The sequence below is a fragment of the Panthera leo genome, chromosome D3 (genome assembly GCF_018350215.1).
Source record: "Panthera leo isolate Ple1 chromosome D3, P.leo_Ple1_pat1.1, whole genome shotgun sequence".
Classification (NCBI taxonomy): domain Eukaryota; kingdom Metazoa; phylum Chordata; class Mammalia; order Carnivora; family Felidae; genus Panthera; species Panthera leo.
Genome location: NC_056690.1, coordinates 56,214,671 through 56,230,351, shown reverse-complemented (window position 1 = coordinate 56,230,351; position 15,681 = coordinate 56,214,671). Strand labels below are relative to the sequence as shown.

Here is a 15,681-nt window from a genome sequence, read left to right as displayed (position 1 = left end):
AAGTGGTATTTGAGATGACACCTGCGAAGAATGGGGAGGAGTCTTTGAAGCAAAGGGGCGAGTATGTGTGAGGTCTCTGAGAGGGGAGAGAGCCCAGTGTGCTCAAGGAACACAAGGAGACCAGTGTGTTTGGAGCGCTATGCATAAAGGGCAGAGGGTCATGGCATGCAGACGTTGGCAGACCAAGGATTTGAGGGATTCTAAAATTTATTCTAAGTGCAGTGGGGAGGTTTGAAGGATTTCAAACATGAGAGGAACATAATCCAACTTTTATTTTTTACAGGAGTGTCCTGGCTATGGGGTGGAGAACGGACAGGAGAGGGGCAAGAGTATTTAAAGAGCAGCCAGTCTGAGGGCCAACTGTGGATTCTGAACTAAAATGCCACCAGTGGAGACACTGAGAAGTGTACATGTTTGAAATATATTATGGAGACAGAATTGACAGGACCCCAGTACAGACTGAATGAGGGAGGACGAGTGAGAATAGAATGGAAAGAAGGGGTGCTTGGGTGGCTCAGTGGGTTAAGTGAATTACTCTTGATTTCAGCTCATGATCTCATGGTTCCTGAGACAGAGCCCCATGTTGGGCTTTTTGCTGATGGCAGAGGGGTGGGGGGTGGGGCGTGGGAGGGGAAGTCTGCTTTGGATACTATGTCTTTCTCTCTCTCTGACCCTCCTCTGCACGCTCTTGTGCTCCTGCTCTCTCTCTCAAAGATAAATAAACATTAAAAAAAAGAGTGGAAAGAAAAACTCCCAGCATTCAGAAATAAATGGAGGTGCCATTTACGACAATGCAGAAGTTGGCTACAGGAGCTTGTTGCGGGAATGCGACAATGGGTAAGCAAGGCAAAGTGCTGAATTTGAAATGTTTCTGAGGCACTGCCTCAGTAATGTCACATAAGCTGTGTCTATATCTGCTTGAAGCCGTAAAGACAGGGCCTGAATGGAGATGTACATGTGACAGCTGTAGGTGCAAGAGACTTCTGTAAAGCCAGGGGAAAACATCCATGGAGAAACGTGCCCAAGACTCCTCTCCAAGACAGAGGTTCGGGGAGGTAAGAGGAAATCCTTGTGAGTGTGTTTCTATGGAAGCTGAAGGGGAGTTCTTCAGGAATGAAGGGGTGGTCTTTGAGTTGAAAGCTACTGAGAGGCTGAGTAAGATGAGAATGGGAAAAGCATTCATTAGCTTTAGAATAGGGAGATAATGAAGACCTCAATAAAACCCCTTTTCATGAAAGGGTGAGGGACAGAAGAATGGGAGGTGAGGATGTGGACTCAGACTGGGTAAACCAGTTTTTGTTTTTGAGAAAGCTGGATCTGTAGGGGAGCAGAAGTAGGGCAGCAAATGAAAGGAAACATGAAATCAAGGGGATGTTTCAAATACAGGAGACTCTAGAAAATATTTACATGCAGAAAACAGCGGTCCGCTAAGGGCAGACAGACTGATGACATGGGAGAGAAAATGGCTGACTGCATGTGCACAGTCCTAAGAGGGTAAAGGGGGACCAGATACAGAGTAAAAGTGCAGAAATTAATTCTTCTGTGACGTGAAGGGAGAAGGATGCAGATGAGGGTATGTGTGTACATTTGGGCATGGAAAGAGGGAGTTCCTTTCTAGTGGCTTCTGTCATCTCAATGAAGTCAAAAGCAAGGTTGCTAGCTCAGAATGAGGAATGGGGAGAAGGCTTTGATGCAAGGGGAGAAATAATGAGCTAGTCATTGTGGAGAGTAGAATGAGCGGACTACTGAAATAGTAGGACTGCCACGGAATGTTGCGAGCACATCTGACGTCGTGATCATGACTCTAGGATGCTCAGTCGCGTGGCTTTCTTTGACAAAGCTCAGCCAAGTAGGTGAAAGTACAGGAAAGGCAGGTAAGTGGGTTCATCTACTTGGCTTGGCTGTTGCCTGGCGAATAGACGGTAGGAAAAACATGCAGGGAGGTGAAGGTACATAAAAGGCAACGGACCATGGAATCTAACCAGGCAAGGAGGGAAGTAAAAACACAAGGTGGTTGTTTGATAGTGAGAAAGAATAAGGACAAAAAGACTTTGTAACGAACACAAAGAGTTGCAAGTGCGGAGATCAGAACAAGCTGGAGGGGGAGGATATGGTGTTTGGAGAGCGAGATATCTTGCTTTCTTTTCTGATGGTGCAAGTGGTTCAGAGAAGTAGATGGCTGAGGTCAAATGGAGGGATTTATTTCTGGATATGAGGAAGGTATTGATTGGATCATCCACGGGTATACTGAAGTTATCAAGAATAAAGCACCTAAGCAGCACCAATGAAAGTTCTGTAGGAAACAGATCTAAGCTCTAATCCTGTGATCTAGATTTTGTATGGTGGGAGGTACTGGTGGCTTTCTTCATCACTGCATTGATAGAGCTTCCTTAAGTATTAATTCAACACCAGAGGAAAACAGCCGAGAAAGGCGGAAAGAAACAAGGTCCTGACCACAAGATCCTTTGAGCCTCTGAACTGCCCTTATTTGCAGCCTGACCATTCCTATTTTGTTAAGCTGGCCTGAGTGAGTTTTCATTTTTTTTTGTCACTTGCAAATACAAGGCATAAACTAATACAAAAGCGTCTACTTCACAAAAGAGAAATACATGGAAATATAACGGATTTGTTGCTTACCTAATATCCATTTTTCTTTGCTGGTGGAATTGTTATCTGTACTTCCACCATAGGTCACGAGGAAGGGTCAAAGTCAATCACTGCTATTGCAATCACCTTGTCAGCGGTGCCAGTAAAACATAAAGGAAAAGCTGCTGGGGGGGGGGGGTGTGTAGTGGATTGAGTAGTGTGAGGGTTCATTTTACGTGTCAATTTGACTGGGCCATGGTTGCCCAGATATTTCATTAAACATTATTCTGGATGTGTCTATGAGGGTGTTTCTGGATGAGGTTAACATTTGAATGGGTAGATTTGGTAAAGCGGATTGCCCTTCCCAACGTTGAATGTTTGAAAAGAACAAAATGCGGAGCAAGAGAGAATGTGCTCTCTGCCTGATGGTCTTGGGGCTGGGACATTGGTCTTCTCCTGCCTTCAGACTCAGACTGGAACTTACTTCATTAGCTCTCCGGCTTCTCAGGCCTTTGGGTTGCAGACACAGGGGCTTCCCAGACTCCATAATTGTGTGAACCAATCCCTTATAAAAAAATCTCCTTCTCTATATATCCTATTATAGCTCCTAATACAAGTAGTGGCCCTAAAAACTTCATGGTCACCAAGAAACTCAGAATGTGACCTTATTTGGAAATAGTCTTTGCAGATGTAATTAATTAAGGAGCAAGAGGAGATCCTACTGGTTAGCGTGGGCCCTGATAAGAGGAGACGACAAGGAGAAAGACACACCCAGAGAAAGCCATCGGAAGATTGGGACAGAGATTTGAGTGATGCAGATACAAGCTAAGGAAGTCAACGATCCCTGGAGCCACCAAAGTTAGGAAGAGGCAAGGAAGGACTCTTCCCTAGAATCTTTAGAGGGAGCATGGCCCTGCCAACATCTTGATTTCAGAATTCTCTATTTTAGAAACTATGAGAGAATAAATTTCTATTATTTCAAGCCACCAAGTTTGCAATCATTTGTTATAATGTCCGTAGGAAACGAATACAGGGGGCTTCCGGGAAAAGTCTCTTTACTCAAACAAGAGGCTCATGGGGAGAAGAGAAAAAGTTGATGGACAAGGAAATGGCAAAAGGTTCCATGTGGCTGGGGCACAGGTTGAGTGGTGAGTCAGCTCCCAAGAAGAGCCTGAAGAGGTTGCCGGGCTCAGCGTGCTATCACCGGAAGCATAGAAAAGCAGCAGATGCTAGACTGTGTGAAGGACCAGGTCAAGGGAATTATGAGTGGAGAAGCAAAACCATTCTCTGAAAACAGGTCTTTGTTTTCTTTTTACATGCTACAGACGATGGCCTTCTTTTTCTGCATGTGTTGGCTAAAGTGAATTGTCTGCTTCCTGTTTTGTGATTGTCCACATTCCCTGGGGATTCTGCACTGCCTATGCCCAACTGCTGCCCTTGCTCTTGGGGTAGTTCAGACTCCCCAAGGGGCAGGCAATGAGCAGGAGAGAGGGCTTCTCTGACAGGAGAAATCAGCTTGTCACCCCATCGCCCTCAGTGTGAGGAGACTGCTTGCTACTCAGGCATCTCTGTTTCATACAATCAAACGTTTGGTGCACAATTTGGTCCTTTTTACACTCTATGCCCTGACCTGAAATCCCATCTTCCCCACTAATGTCACCTTCCAAAGAGGGACGTTTTAAAGTGAAATTTCCTTTTTCAGGAAGACTCTGTCCCCTTCAAACACTGTCATCTCTTAGCCAACACAGGTTCCTAGAACCCAGTCACTCACTCTGGACGTTGACAGGGGACAAATGGGCTGTGATGAACTACCCTGTCAGCCTGCTCCGATGACACATATGCATTCTAACGGGGACCCTCTGGAGACGCAGAGTTTCAGACAACACAGGAGGCAGCTGATGCAGGTAGTTTTGGATCGAGGAGCATAGTGACCTGACAGGAGCTGATCTTTGGAGCCTCATCTACTTTGAATTCAAAATCCACTACCTGCTGACTGCATGGCCTTGAGCAAGTTGCTTAACCCCCCAAACCTCGATTTCATCGTCTAAAAATAAGGGTAAGAGTCGCACCTACCTAACAAAGTGGCCGTGAAGAATAAGTAGCTAACGTATAAAGACAACCTAATGTGGAGCCTGCTGTGAATCACTGTGGTTCTTAATATTTCAGAGCAGGGGTTCTCAACCTGGATGCTACTGACACTTTGGGACAGGTAAATTCTCTCCTTTAGGAGACTATTCTGAGCACTGTAGGATGTTAAGCAGAATCGTGACTTCTACTCACTAGAGGCTAATAGCATTCCACACCTCCTCCATCCCTGAGACATGACAATACAAATGTCTACCAATATCACCAAATGTTCCGTGGGGGGCAAAATTGCCCACGGTTGAGAACCACTGCTTCAGAGTCAAATGGCAGGTCTTTGCACATCTCTTAATAACAGTGGATGATGATTTTCTGCCTTGCCTCGATGTGGGGTAGAGGCCACACAAACGATTTGGTTATGAGTAATAACATTTTTCCTACTTCAGTAAAAAACTATTTTTTTTCGAGCCCTGAAGCCTGTGTGTCTTGTCTGGTGTGCTTCTTCAAATTTTCCTCTCTATGGGCAAGGGAGGTTGAAACACGTTGTGAGGGTGGGATCTGACAGTGGAATCACTTTCCAACACTGGCATTCCTTTGTTATCTTATTTTCCTCCTTAAGCACTCATACCCATCTCGCTTCCAACTCAATAGGACGGTCATTACTATTTTCACGAAAAATGTAACGTCCCCCTCCTCCTTTTCTTGAGTAAAATATTTAATGAAGGGGCCACATTTCATCCTGGGTGTTTGGAATCCCAGGCTTACAACCAAGTAACCCAGTTAGAACAGAATGGCATTATAAGGATGCACTTTGATTTGCTGGTTGTGTTTTCTTCAGAAGGCATCAGGCAGGAATTTTTTATTTTGTGGGTTGATTTCACCATCCAGCTAAACATGCTCTTAAGTCTACCCAGTTTCCCTTTGCTTCTACATTTCTTTAAAAAAATTTTTTTTATAAATGTTTATTTATTTTTTGAGAGAGAGAGAGTGAGCAGGGGATGGGCTGAGAGAGACGCACAGAGAGCTGTCAGCACAGAGCCCAATGTGAGGTTCAAACCCAAGAACCATGAGATCATGACCTGAGCTGAAGTCGGATGCCCAGCACACTGAGCCACCCAGGTGCCCCACTTCAACATTGCTTTTTAAAACATTGGCCTTTCAGGGGTGCTTGGGTGGCTCAGTCAATCAAGCATCTGACTAAGGCTCAGGTTTGCGATCTCATGGTTCGTGGGTTCGAACCCTGCATTGGGCTCTGCATTATGGAGCCTACTTGGGATTCTTTCTCTCCCTCTCTCTCTGCCCCTGCCTCCCCCTCTCAAAATAAATAAACTGAAAAAAATAAAATAAAAGGGAAAGAATCCCTGTTTCAGAATCCTTAAAAACTTCAACTTGAAAAAGGTAATACTACCAAAGAATTGAATAAACACTGAAATATTTTCCTTCCAAAACTGATCAAACAGAATCTAAACATTTAGAAAAAGCTGTTTGAGAAAGTGAGTCCTAGCAGACATTTCATTCTGTATTCTGTAAAAAGTGTATCAAAGACGTTAGGCTCTGGTCTTGTTGCTTTTCCAGTCATTCTCCTTTCCCCTATCAGACCATCTAGAAGAACATCATATTAAATGCTAATTTTCATTTTTATGATTTAATGAGCTACTTCTGAGAAAGCTACTGTTTCGCCAGCCCATTAGAAATGTCTGGAATGGCGAGTGCTGAATTAAGCCTTAGGTCACCCGGCTGAAAGTAATGTCAGTGTTTCCGTTATTCATTTATGTTCTTTAGCCCCTCGGACACACCTCCACTGGTTACTAGGCAACCACAGCTTCCTGCAGTTAGTATACATTAAGCATGAACTCTATGCGTGAGTATGGAAAGGATCTGAATATCCGAATGAGAAGGCAATCATGAGCTGCACTGGACTATTATCTTTGTTATTACGTAAGACAAAATATGGGGAACTTCACTATTTATCAGAAAGTGGATTAATAATACCTTACCGAAAAGCTTTCATGCTTACAGGTGCACCCGTACACACAATAGCCTCAGAGCTGGCGGATATGGAAAACCTCAAAGGAGTCCTCTTTAGTAGATGGAGAAATCCCTGTTAAGAACTGTGTTTAGGACAGGAATCTGTAAGCCCTGCTTCTTAGGCCCTTTCACTCCTTGTACGGTGGGAAGGGAGAATCTAGGAGAGAAGGGGAAGGGTTTTATATCGGGATAATTTTACCACTGTACTTAAGGTCTGCCAATGTTCCTTGCCCAAGGAGAATTCAAAGTGCCATGGGGACGTGCCAGCGACTCAGGTGGGGGCGTGCTTTGTGTTACTCACGGCGGCACTGTTGGCCACGTAGGAGGTGTGTGAACTGAGCGGGGCTGTATCCGTGCCGGATAAAACAGAACTCTACTGAATTGAGGTCATGAGAGGCTCATTTGCAGTGGCTGAATTGGGAAGAACGTAGTCTTATCTGGTGATGAGGCTTTTTTATCTTCAAATGTGCCTTTCGTGGATGCTACTACTCTGGGAAGAAATTCAACTTCGGGAGGGAAACCATGTGATACTACAGTTGTTCATATATATTAGGAAAAGGTGGTGTAATAATAAAAACATGCTCTTAGAAAAAGACAGCCACCCTACTTATCTACGCAACTACAATTGGAAGAATAGTATGATACGCACACATAAACACAGAAAAAATTCCAGCCTACTGTTATGGAATTGTAAGGAATGACAGAAAAGAGAGCTACATTATTCATCTATCTTTGATCATTTGAAACTATCAGATACACTGTGTAATATTTTCCTGAAATAAACTGTACAGATTTAAAAGTCAGGTTCTGAAAGTTACAAAAATCAATTGATGGTTAAAATACAAGCGCAAACCATAAGCTGACACTCACACGAATGCACTAACATTAAAGCACATTACGATGAACTTTTGTAAACACACCATAACCCTTAGTTTTTGATAGGAAAGCGTTGTTCCATCCATTCTTGTGATGACCGTGGTTTTAAAAATCCTGCTTACATATGGTAAATAGCATTCTGCAAACTCTTCTGGGAAATTAAAGGGGAAATCAGCACACAAAAGAGAGAACTCAACAGGCAGGGCCATAACCGGGAGCTGTGAATAGAAGTCTTAGTTTTTTTTTATATATTTATATATATTAAGTATATATATATTCTATATTTAAGAATATATATAAGTATATATATAATATATATTTATAGAATATATAAGTATATATATTCTATTATATAATAGAATATATATATAGAATATATATAAGTATATATATTCTATATATATAGAATATATATATTATAGAATATATATAAGTATATATATTCTATAATATATAGAATATATATATTATAGAATATATATACGTATATATATTATAGAATATATGTAAGTATATATATTATATTATATATATTAAATATATAAATAAATATATTTATATATAAATATGTATATATTTTATATATAAACTTATATATATATATTTTATATATAAACTCTTTCTCACTCTGGAATATTAACAAGTTATCCACATAACAGTAGTAGACCAAAGACACAGGCCTGTCTCTTTTTGTTTTAATATACGGGGTATTTATAGATGGCACTATTTTACATTTTTCTAAGAAACGAGTACATTGCAATCACTTTAGTTGCCATTTTTAGCATCACATTATGCCTGTCAGCACCTGGACTATTTTGGTATTCCCATTAAAGGGCCGTTTATGGCTTTTGTGCTCCGGCTTCACACACGTGCACACCAGACAATACGCAGGATGTGAGCCAGGAAGACATTTCTGGTTTTGCTCAGCCATATGTCCAACACCTAGGAAAGCTCCTGATAGTTCTCAATAAATACTTGATGAATGGTAAATCTACTTCTTTGTCTTGTGAATAAAACCAAATCAACCTTGTTTTCTGAGTCTTTTCTTACACCTAGAAACTTCTCCTGGAGGAAAATAAGATCAAGAGTATAGAAATACTGGCTCATTTGTTGTATGATGGACAGGAGTTTGGTGGTAGGAGACTCAAATAGGTCCTCGTTGCAACTTTGCTGCTCATTTGGGGGGTACTACTTAACCTCTTGGCCTCAACTTCCTCAAATGTAAAATTAGGAGTTGCTACGTGGCCCCGAAATTCATATGTTGAAATCCTAATGCCCAGTGTGATGGTATCAGAATGTGGGAGGGGACTGTGGGGTTGATTGGGTCATGAGGGTGGAGCTCTCATGGGTGGGATTATAAAGAAGGCCTGACAGAGCTCCCTAGCCCCTTCTGCATGTGAGGACACAGACAGCAAGTGCCTGCTTTGAACCAGGAAATGGGCCCTCATCAGAATGAGACCACACCGGTGCCCTAATGTACTTCCCAGCCTGCAGAATTGTGAGCAATTTCCATTCTTTATAACCTACCCAGTCTTTGGCATTTTGTTATAGAGGCTTGAATGGACTAAGAGAGGGGTCTAGGTGAAATAATCAGAAATATCCTTTCTGATGCTTAAATTCTGTGATCTTAAGACATAATCGATGGCAAATCAAAGTAGAATATTACCTGAAATAATTATGCCTTATTTATCTCAGGCTCCCAGGTGCCTAGCACAGAGCCAGGAAACATTAAGAGATGTGTAATATATTCTTAAAGAGCAAATGAGCGAATGATCATTATAGGTATAAATGTGGCCTAAGCATCGTCAAAAATTTTCACCAATGGAAGAAACCCTTCTCTATGGATACCGATATTTGCAATTAAAATGAAGTCAGAAGATTGCTGTTTGCAAATTTTGAGTTTTATTCATACCAATTATTTTTCTTATACATGATAATTGAATAGTGTGATTTTTAGAAAAATTCAGAACACGTTTATGTACCCTCTTAAGAAGTGCTAAGCATGTCATTATGTCTACAGAATGATTAACTTTGTATCCAAAACAAATTTTTTATAATTAATTACAAATATTCATTTCATAAATATTTTTAAAGAGAAAAAAGAGAGACAGAAATCCTTGCCTTAAAAAGCCCCCAGCACTGGTGGTGATTCTATATAATGCATAGCCCTAAAATTCTATCAGTCGACAGCATTAGACATCATCTCCAAGCTTACGCTCACATCAATACATGAGGTTTTTGCACAGTCTCAGAACCACAAGGTGCTGTATCGTTGAAACTCTTGTTGAACAGAAATATTGCTAATTTTGGCATCAACCTAAACATAAACTTATTTGCCAATGAGAAAAAGATCTGGAGACTTAAAAATAGCTTATTCCTCAGGAAGTATTTTAAATGGAAAATTCTAGCATGATCTTATATACATATTCTTATAGGATTAAATTGCAAAGCTTTTTTAGTGAGGTAGTGTGCTGCAGTGGAAAGATACGGCTTAACATTCTCATTCTGCCACTTAGCAGAAATGTGACATCGGCAAGTTACCTACACTCTTGGAACCCTACTATTCTTATCTGAATACGAAGGGAAACAATAGCTAATTTGAGAGGATAATATGAAGTTAGGTAAGATAATGTTCATGGAGTCTCTGGATTGGTGCTTGGCACACCTCTGTAAGGTCCCCTTTCCCCTAAGGGAGCTCACCCTTTGCTTGTAATGCTGGATGAAGTGTTACGATCTTTACCACACTGGAAGCACCGAAGCATATCTCAAAATAACGACCCTCCAGACTTCATTCAAAACCAGAAATGAAACTACTGTGAGCTTGGTATAGGCGAATCAAAGATAAAGAAAAAACTTGGCATTTGTCCCTGAAGAAAATTTTGGAGGGAAAACAGACAGGCAACGTGAGAAATGACAAGAGGCTGTGAGTGACTGAATGAGATCGCTGTTCTCTCTACCGTCTACAATTGGAGCTGATCTCCTGGTAATGGCTCAAAAGGCTACGTGAATTCTGAGAAGGACCGACGATGATCTGTTGACCCAGGAGGAGGTCATCAATGACTTAACTGAAATGGTAACAGCAACAGCTGTGATGTGTCTCCAAAGATGACTGGGGTGTTGCAAGTCACTGGAGAGTGCATGTGTGCATGTGGGTGAGGGGGATTTGGAGAGGAGTGTGGGTGACGGGAGAGTCCAGGCAGAAAAACCAGCATGAGCAAAAGTAAAGGCTCAGAGAGTGTGGCTTAGAGAGGGCAGATCATGTGATTCCTATGCTGGCAAAGACCAACCGATGAGGGACAACAGTAGGCCTTGAGACTCAAGAGGTCTGCTTGCTAAGGAATACACGAAATATTACTATATATATTATATATTATATTTATATTATAAATATTATAACTTGCTAAGGAATATACGAAATAGATTTTGTTGATGGTGCCCCCAGCACCAGCTGTGATACTGGAGTGGCCCTAGTGTATTAGATCATATTGGCTACTGTTTCTTGGGCTCCTACCATGTACCAGGAACTGTGCTTTGTTGTTTATGGATATTATTTCCTAGTCTTCACAACAACTTATACATAACTTTTCAGGTTAAGGATCCGAGGCTCAGAGAGGTCAAGGAACTTGCTGCTCAAGGTTACATGTTCTTCAATGAAGCAAATGAAATAAAAGGAGAAATAGGATTTTTAAAGTACTCATTTCAGATAAAACCTTTAAAGAATGGAAATAATGATATTTGAATATAAATTAGGAAGTTGATTTAGACAGTCACGTTTTAAAAGAAAAGGGAGAATAGGAACGTTGAAAAGGGAGAATTTGTGGTGCAAGCGAGGCCATTCACGATTAGGGCGAGATCTCTTAACACGGGCATGTTTTGAAATGACGTAAGGTTTTTCATAATAAAAAATGTTGCTCTGTGTTTTAAAGTTAATTGATGATTATATTACATGAGAGACAGTGAACATCATAATTAAGTACTCAGGGTCTGAAGCCAGACTGTCCAGATTTGAATTTTTACCCCCCAACTTAACCACAGGCAGTTTATTTAACCTCCCTGGGCCCTAGTTTCCTTATCTTTAAATAAGGAAATATAATATTACTTATGTCATAGGATTGTTTAAGTATGAAATGAAATATACGTGTATATAGAATATTGTTTGGCATAAAGTAAGAACAAGTAAGCATTAGGTATCATCGCTTTGGGCCTTAGTCTTTCTTCACCAACCATTTATTTAGAAGTTATCTACAGTGAGCCAAGGGCTGGGCCAGCGTCCAGGAATACCAAGATGGATTACAGATGACTTCTGCCTTTAAACACATTTGATTTTTTCCAATATCCTACTTTGTGGCTCAGCAGAAATACTACTGACTACATCTTGTTTAAAGCACTTTCCTGAACTATTTGGGCAGCCGTGATTTAAAATCTCCATTGACAATGTTGCTCATTAGTGTAAGGACTCACACCTCCACTCCTCCTACCCTTCCTCCAATATGAGGAGGGGTTCAGCCTGAGCTATCTTTTATGACATGTGTCCCTTGACCCACCAGGCCACGTTATGAAGTTAGTGAGGTTATTTCAATAGGTCCCCTCCTACTTATGTGAACCAAACCTCCAGAAGCTGAATTTCTGCATCACTCCCTCAGGAGTCTCTGGCTTGCTAAGTCATTAGACTTATGTGTGATGTAGTATGCATTATTAATGGATGCATTTCTTTCCCTGAGAGTTTTTTTTTTTTTAAATATGGCTTTATAAAGCCTCATTTCCATAAGCTGGAGAGAAATGTTAATGATTAGAACTTTCAGTGCTGCACTAAACTAAGGAAGGTTTGTTTTGAGAACATCAGTTATTCACTGCTTAAACCACACCACAAAGCTATTCACCCCTGTGCCTCTCAATTTTAGGTTATCAAGGGATCCAAGTCATTCTGCTTGTAATGGCATTTTCACATTGTCTGAAAGGATCCTCAATTAGGCATTGCAGGTTTACCATTAACATTGTTTGAATAGATGAAAATTGTTGGTAGGAGGAACACCATGTCCTTTTGAATGTACCCACAAAACATTAAAATGGACAGATTAACAGTCACGATAACCTCGGAGAAAAGACTGAAAAGGAAAATGCCTCCATAAATAAGTGAGAAGGAAATGAAAAAGGCAAGGTACTTGCATTTAAAATAACCAAGTGAAGTGATTTTGTGAAAAGCTACTGTAATATCAAGGAAGCCCTTTAGAGTAGGGTGGTTGAGACAGTGGTAAATTGTTTACCTGCCAAAAAAAAAAAAAAAAAAAAAAAAAAAAAAAGACACAATGTGGCATCTGATCACTTAGCATTCCAATATAGCCAGTATTTAATATAGGAGATGTGAAATGATCAGATCATAGGGCATCTTTAAGTAGCAAACTATCATTACTGAAAGAGAAAGGTCACATCCATAATCAAATAGATTAAGTCTAGACTTAAATGTGAACGCAGGAATGGGACAGAGGCCCTAAGGAGCAGTTCTCATCTGTAGAGAAGTCTGTGCAATGTGAGTATTTAAAAAGTAACAATCATATTTGGTGCATACCTGAGAATTTAAAAATCTTCCCATTAATTTGATATGTAAAATAAGAATATGACAATGATTTCCTCAGTAGCAGCGAATTAACGCCACAACGTTGTACAGCTTAGAACATGGCTTCAATAAATTTAAATTTTTTTCAGTGTAGAAAAACCACCCAACTTTACATTTAACTTGAAATGCATTTCCTAAGAATCATTTTCCTTGGGAGAAGCAAGGAATCCCTGTTCTCTGTTTTCCCAATAATTTTGGGAGACATTAATGAAGGATTTGTTGGTCAATTTCAATCTAACCAGAAATGAGAAAACACTCTAAATATTTTAAAAAGATGGAATTTAACCTAGAGAAATGGTTACCTGGATGATGGAAGAACTGAGAGCTAGACAGGGGATAGTGAATGAACTTGGAGATCAGTAGCAGGAAGCCAAAGGCATTACCACCCACGAGGTCTCAAGGGAGAAAGGGAAAAGGTGATACTACTGGAGCTCAGAGTTCAAGGTCACTGGGGAAGCTGGAGACAAGGGGGTGAGTCTCAGGGCAGAAAATACAGCCCATAGGGGTCAGCTGCCATGGAACCAGTAGAGTAGGAGCAGGGAAGGAATGGACTAGAAGGTAAAAACAGGCACAGACCAGCAAAACTGGAAAATAGAGTTAAGTAAAGACGTTTCTCATTTTTATTTTATCCTCCAGAATGTTACACCAGACAAGTTGATTTACTGATATTTTCAAAGGGCTCTAAGTTTAGCTCCTGGGAACCGCCTTCAACAAACATCTTGTAAATAAACGAAATCACCATTTTAGTTCCACACGCAATCTCAATAAACCACATTCACACACCCTGAAGATTGTGAGAGAATGAGCCCCTTCGCTTTGACGTTAACAAAAAGGATAAAGGAAGCAAGCATGGGTGTCTTTAGGATTAGATTTAGAAAGTGGTCATTGCTCTGTCAGTTGCATTGTTTTATTCAGAACTGCGAACAGAGGTTTATTCTGCTGTTCCGGAAATCGCCACTCTTCAAAGTAGATAATAAAACCACACTTTGAAAGCTGGACTCAGGAGGAGGTGGAAAGCCACACAATTTCCTCAATAAGACCACCTCTCAATTCCTCCATTCCTTTCCATTCTGCTGATGAACGACAATGGCATATTGCAGACTAATAGTAAAGCACCGATTTGCAAGCCTTTGTCTTTCATAGCACGGAAGGGTAGTTATGAATGATGATGTAAAAAAATATTTGTATCCATCCATTTTATGGCCAAGCAAAACAAAGCTTAATGTGTGTGAGCACGTGTGTGTGCTTAATCATACACAGCAGTTCAGAAACTGCATCTAACCTAAACCATGTCCTACCTTAATTTAAGCAGTATAAAATCTCCCCAGGGCAGCCTGTGAAATGTTAGCCTTGTCTCTCACACACAGACTTGTTAATGATCAAACTGTCACTACCATCATGAAATTTTCCCCCAGTTTATGCCTTTAGAACATAGTTTTGTCTTATTTTGGCTTATTACTCTGAAACTAAGTACTTTTGTATATTTAAAAGATTATGACCTTCAGAGTAGAATGGAGTATGAGGCATTTGCTTCATAGGAACCAGGAAGAATGTTAGGGCATCTGTACCTCACACCTCACACTTCAGGTGATTTCTAACAGTAACAAAGCCACAAAAGGCACAGAAACCAAGTCTTTGACTGTGTGGCACCTCACTAACAGTACAGAACATTGATAACATTTAACGCCGTTTTCTTTTCACGCAAAGGAGAGAAGCACTTTAAGGGGAAAAAGTTCAATGTCCATCTTAAAGTCTTTGTTTCAGATGCACTCACCTAAAATTCAATGAAGAAACAGCATGAACTTTCCAAAACCATCTATTTTCTCTTCTTTGAAATGGCAGTTGACTATGGCATTTAAAGACTTTCCGAGCACTTCATCCAGGGATCGGTAAATCTTCATTTATCTGCAATGAGAAAACATGCTTTTGTTTAGCTAGGTAACTTACACTTGCATGTTTCCTACAAACAAGAAGCTAGAATGGGCAGATCTACAACATACAGTATTTTTCAAATCCCCTCATACACTAGTAATGCTTTGTAATACTCAAACTCAGAATCTTGGTTTTCATTTACTCTAAGAAATATTTAGAAAAATGGACGTTGGTGCCAGAAGACACTTTACAGATGAGGAGGGTGAGGCCCAGGAGGGTGAAGTGACCGTCCAAGATTAAGAAGCTGGTTAGTAACAGAGAGTGGCTTTGAACCTTGCGCTCTTGACATGCTTCTCTGTTGTTAGTTGATTAAAAACCCAGAAATGCGAAAGCATGGAATCTTCTGTGTTTTCCAAGTAGGTAATTTTCTGGAATATTGTGTCACCATAATTTCTACCAAAGCCAAGGAAATTAGAGCTGAGGTCAGAGTCCTCAGATGAGCATTTCCTCAAGTGGTTTAAGCCTGAGCAATCACAAGTAGAATGTCTACAAGAGAAGACTACCGCAAGGGCAACCTGACATTATTTAATGATCCGTATGATTTATTAGGTTATGTAGTGATA

The 15,681-nt window shown here is 40.5% G+C and overlaps 1 protein-coding gene across 23 annotated transcripts in view; it reads right to left on the bottom strand.

The window, feature by feature from the left end:
• Window positions 1-15,681, bottom strand: part of DTNA (dystrobrevin alpha) — a 354,755-nt gene that overhangs the window by 172,428 nt on the left and 166,646 nt on the right. For all 23 annotated transcript variants that reach the window (XM_042909764.1, XM_042909771.1, XM_042909773.1 and 20 more), the window contains exon 2: window positions 14,961-15,091. The gene's annotated coding sequence lies outside the window, so the exon portion shown is untranslated. The remainder of the gene's footprint in view (window positions 1-14,960; window positions 15,092-15,681) is intronic.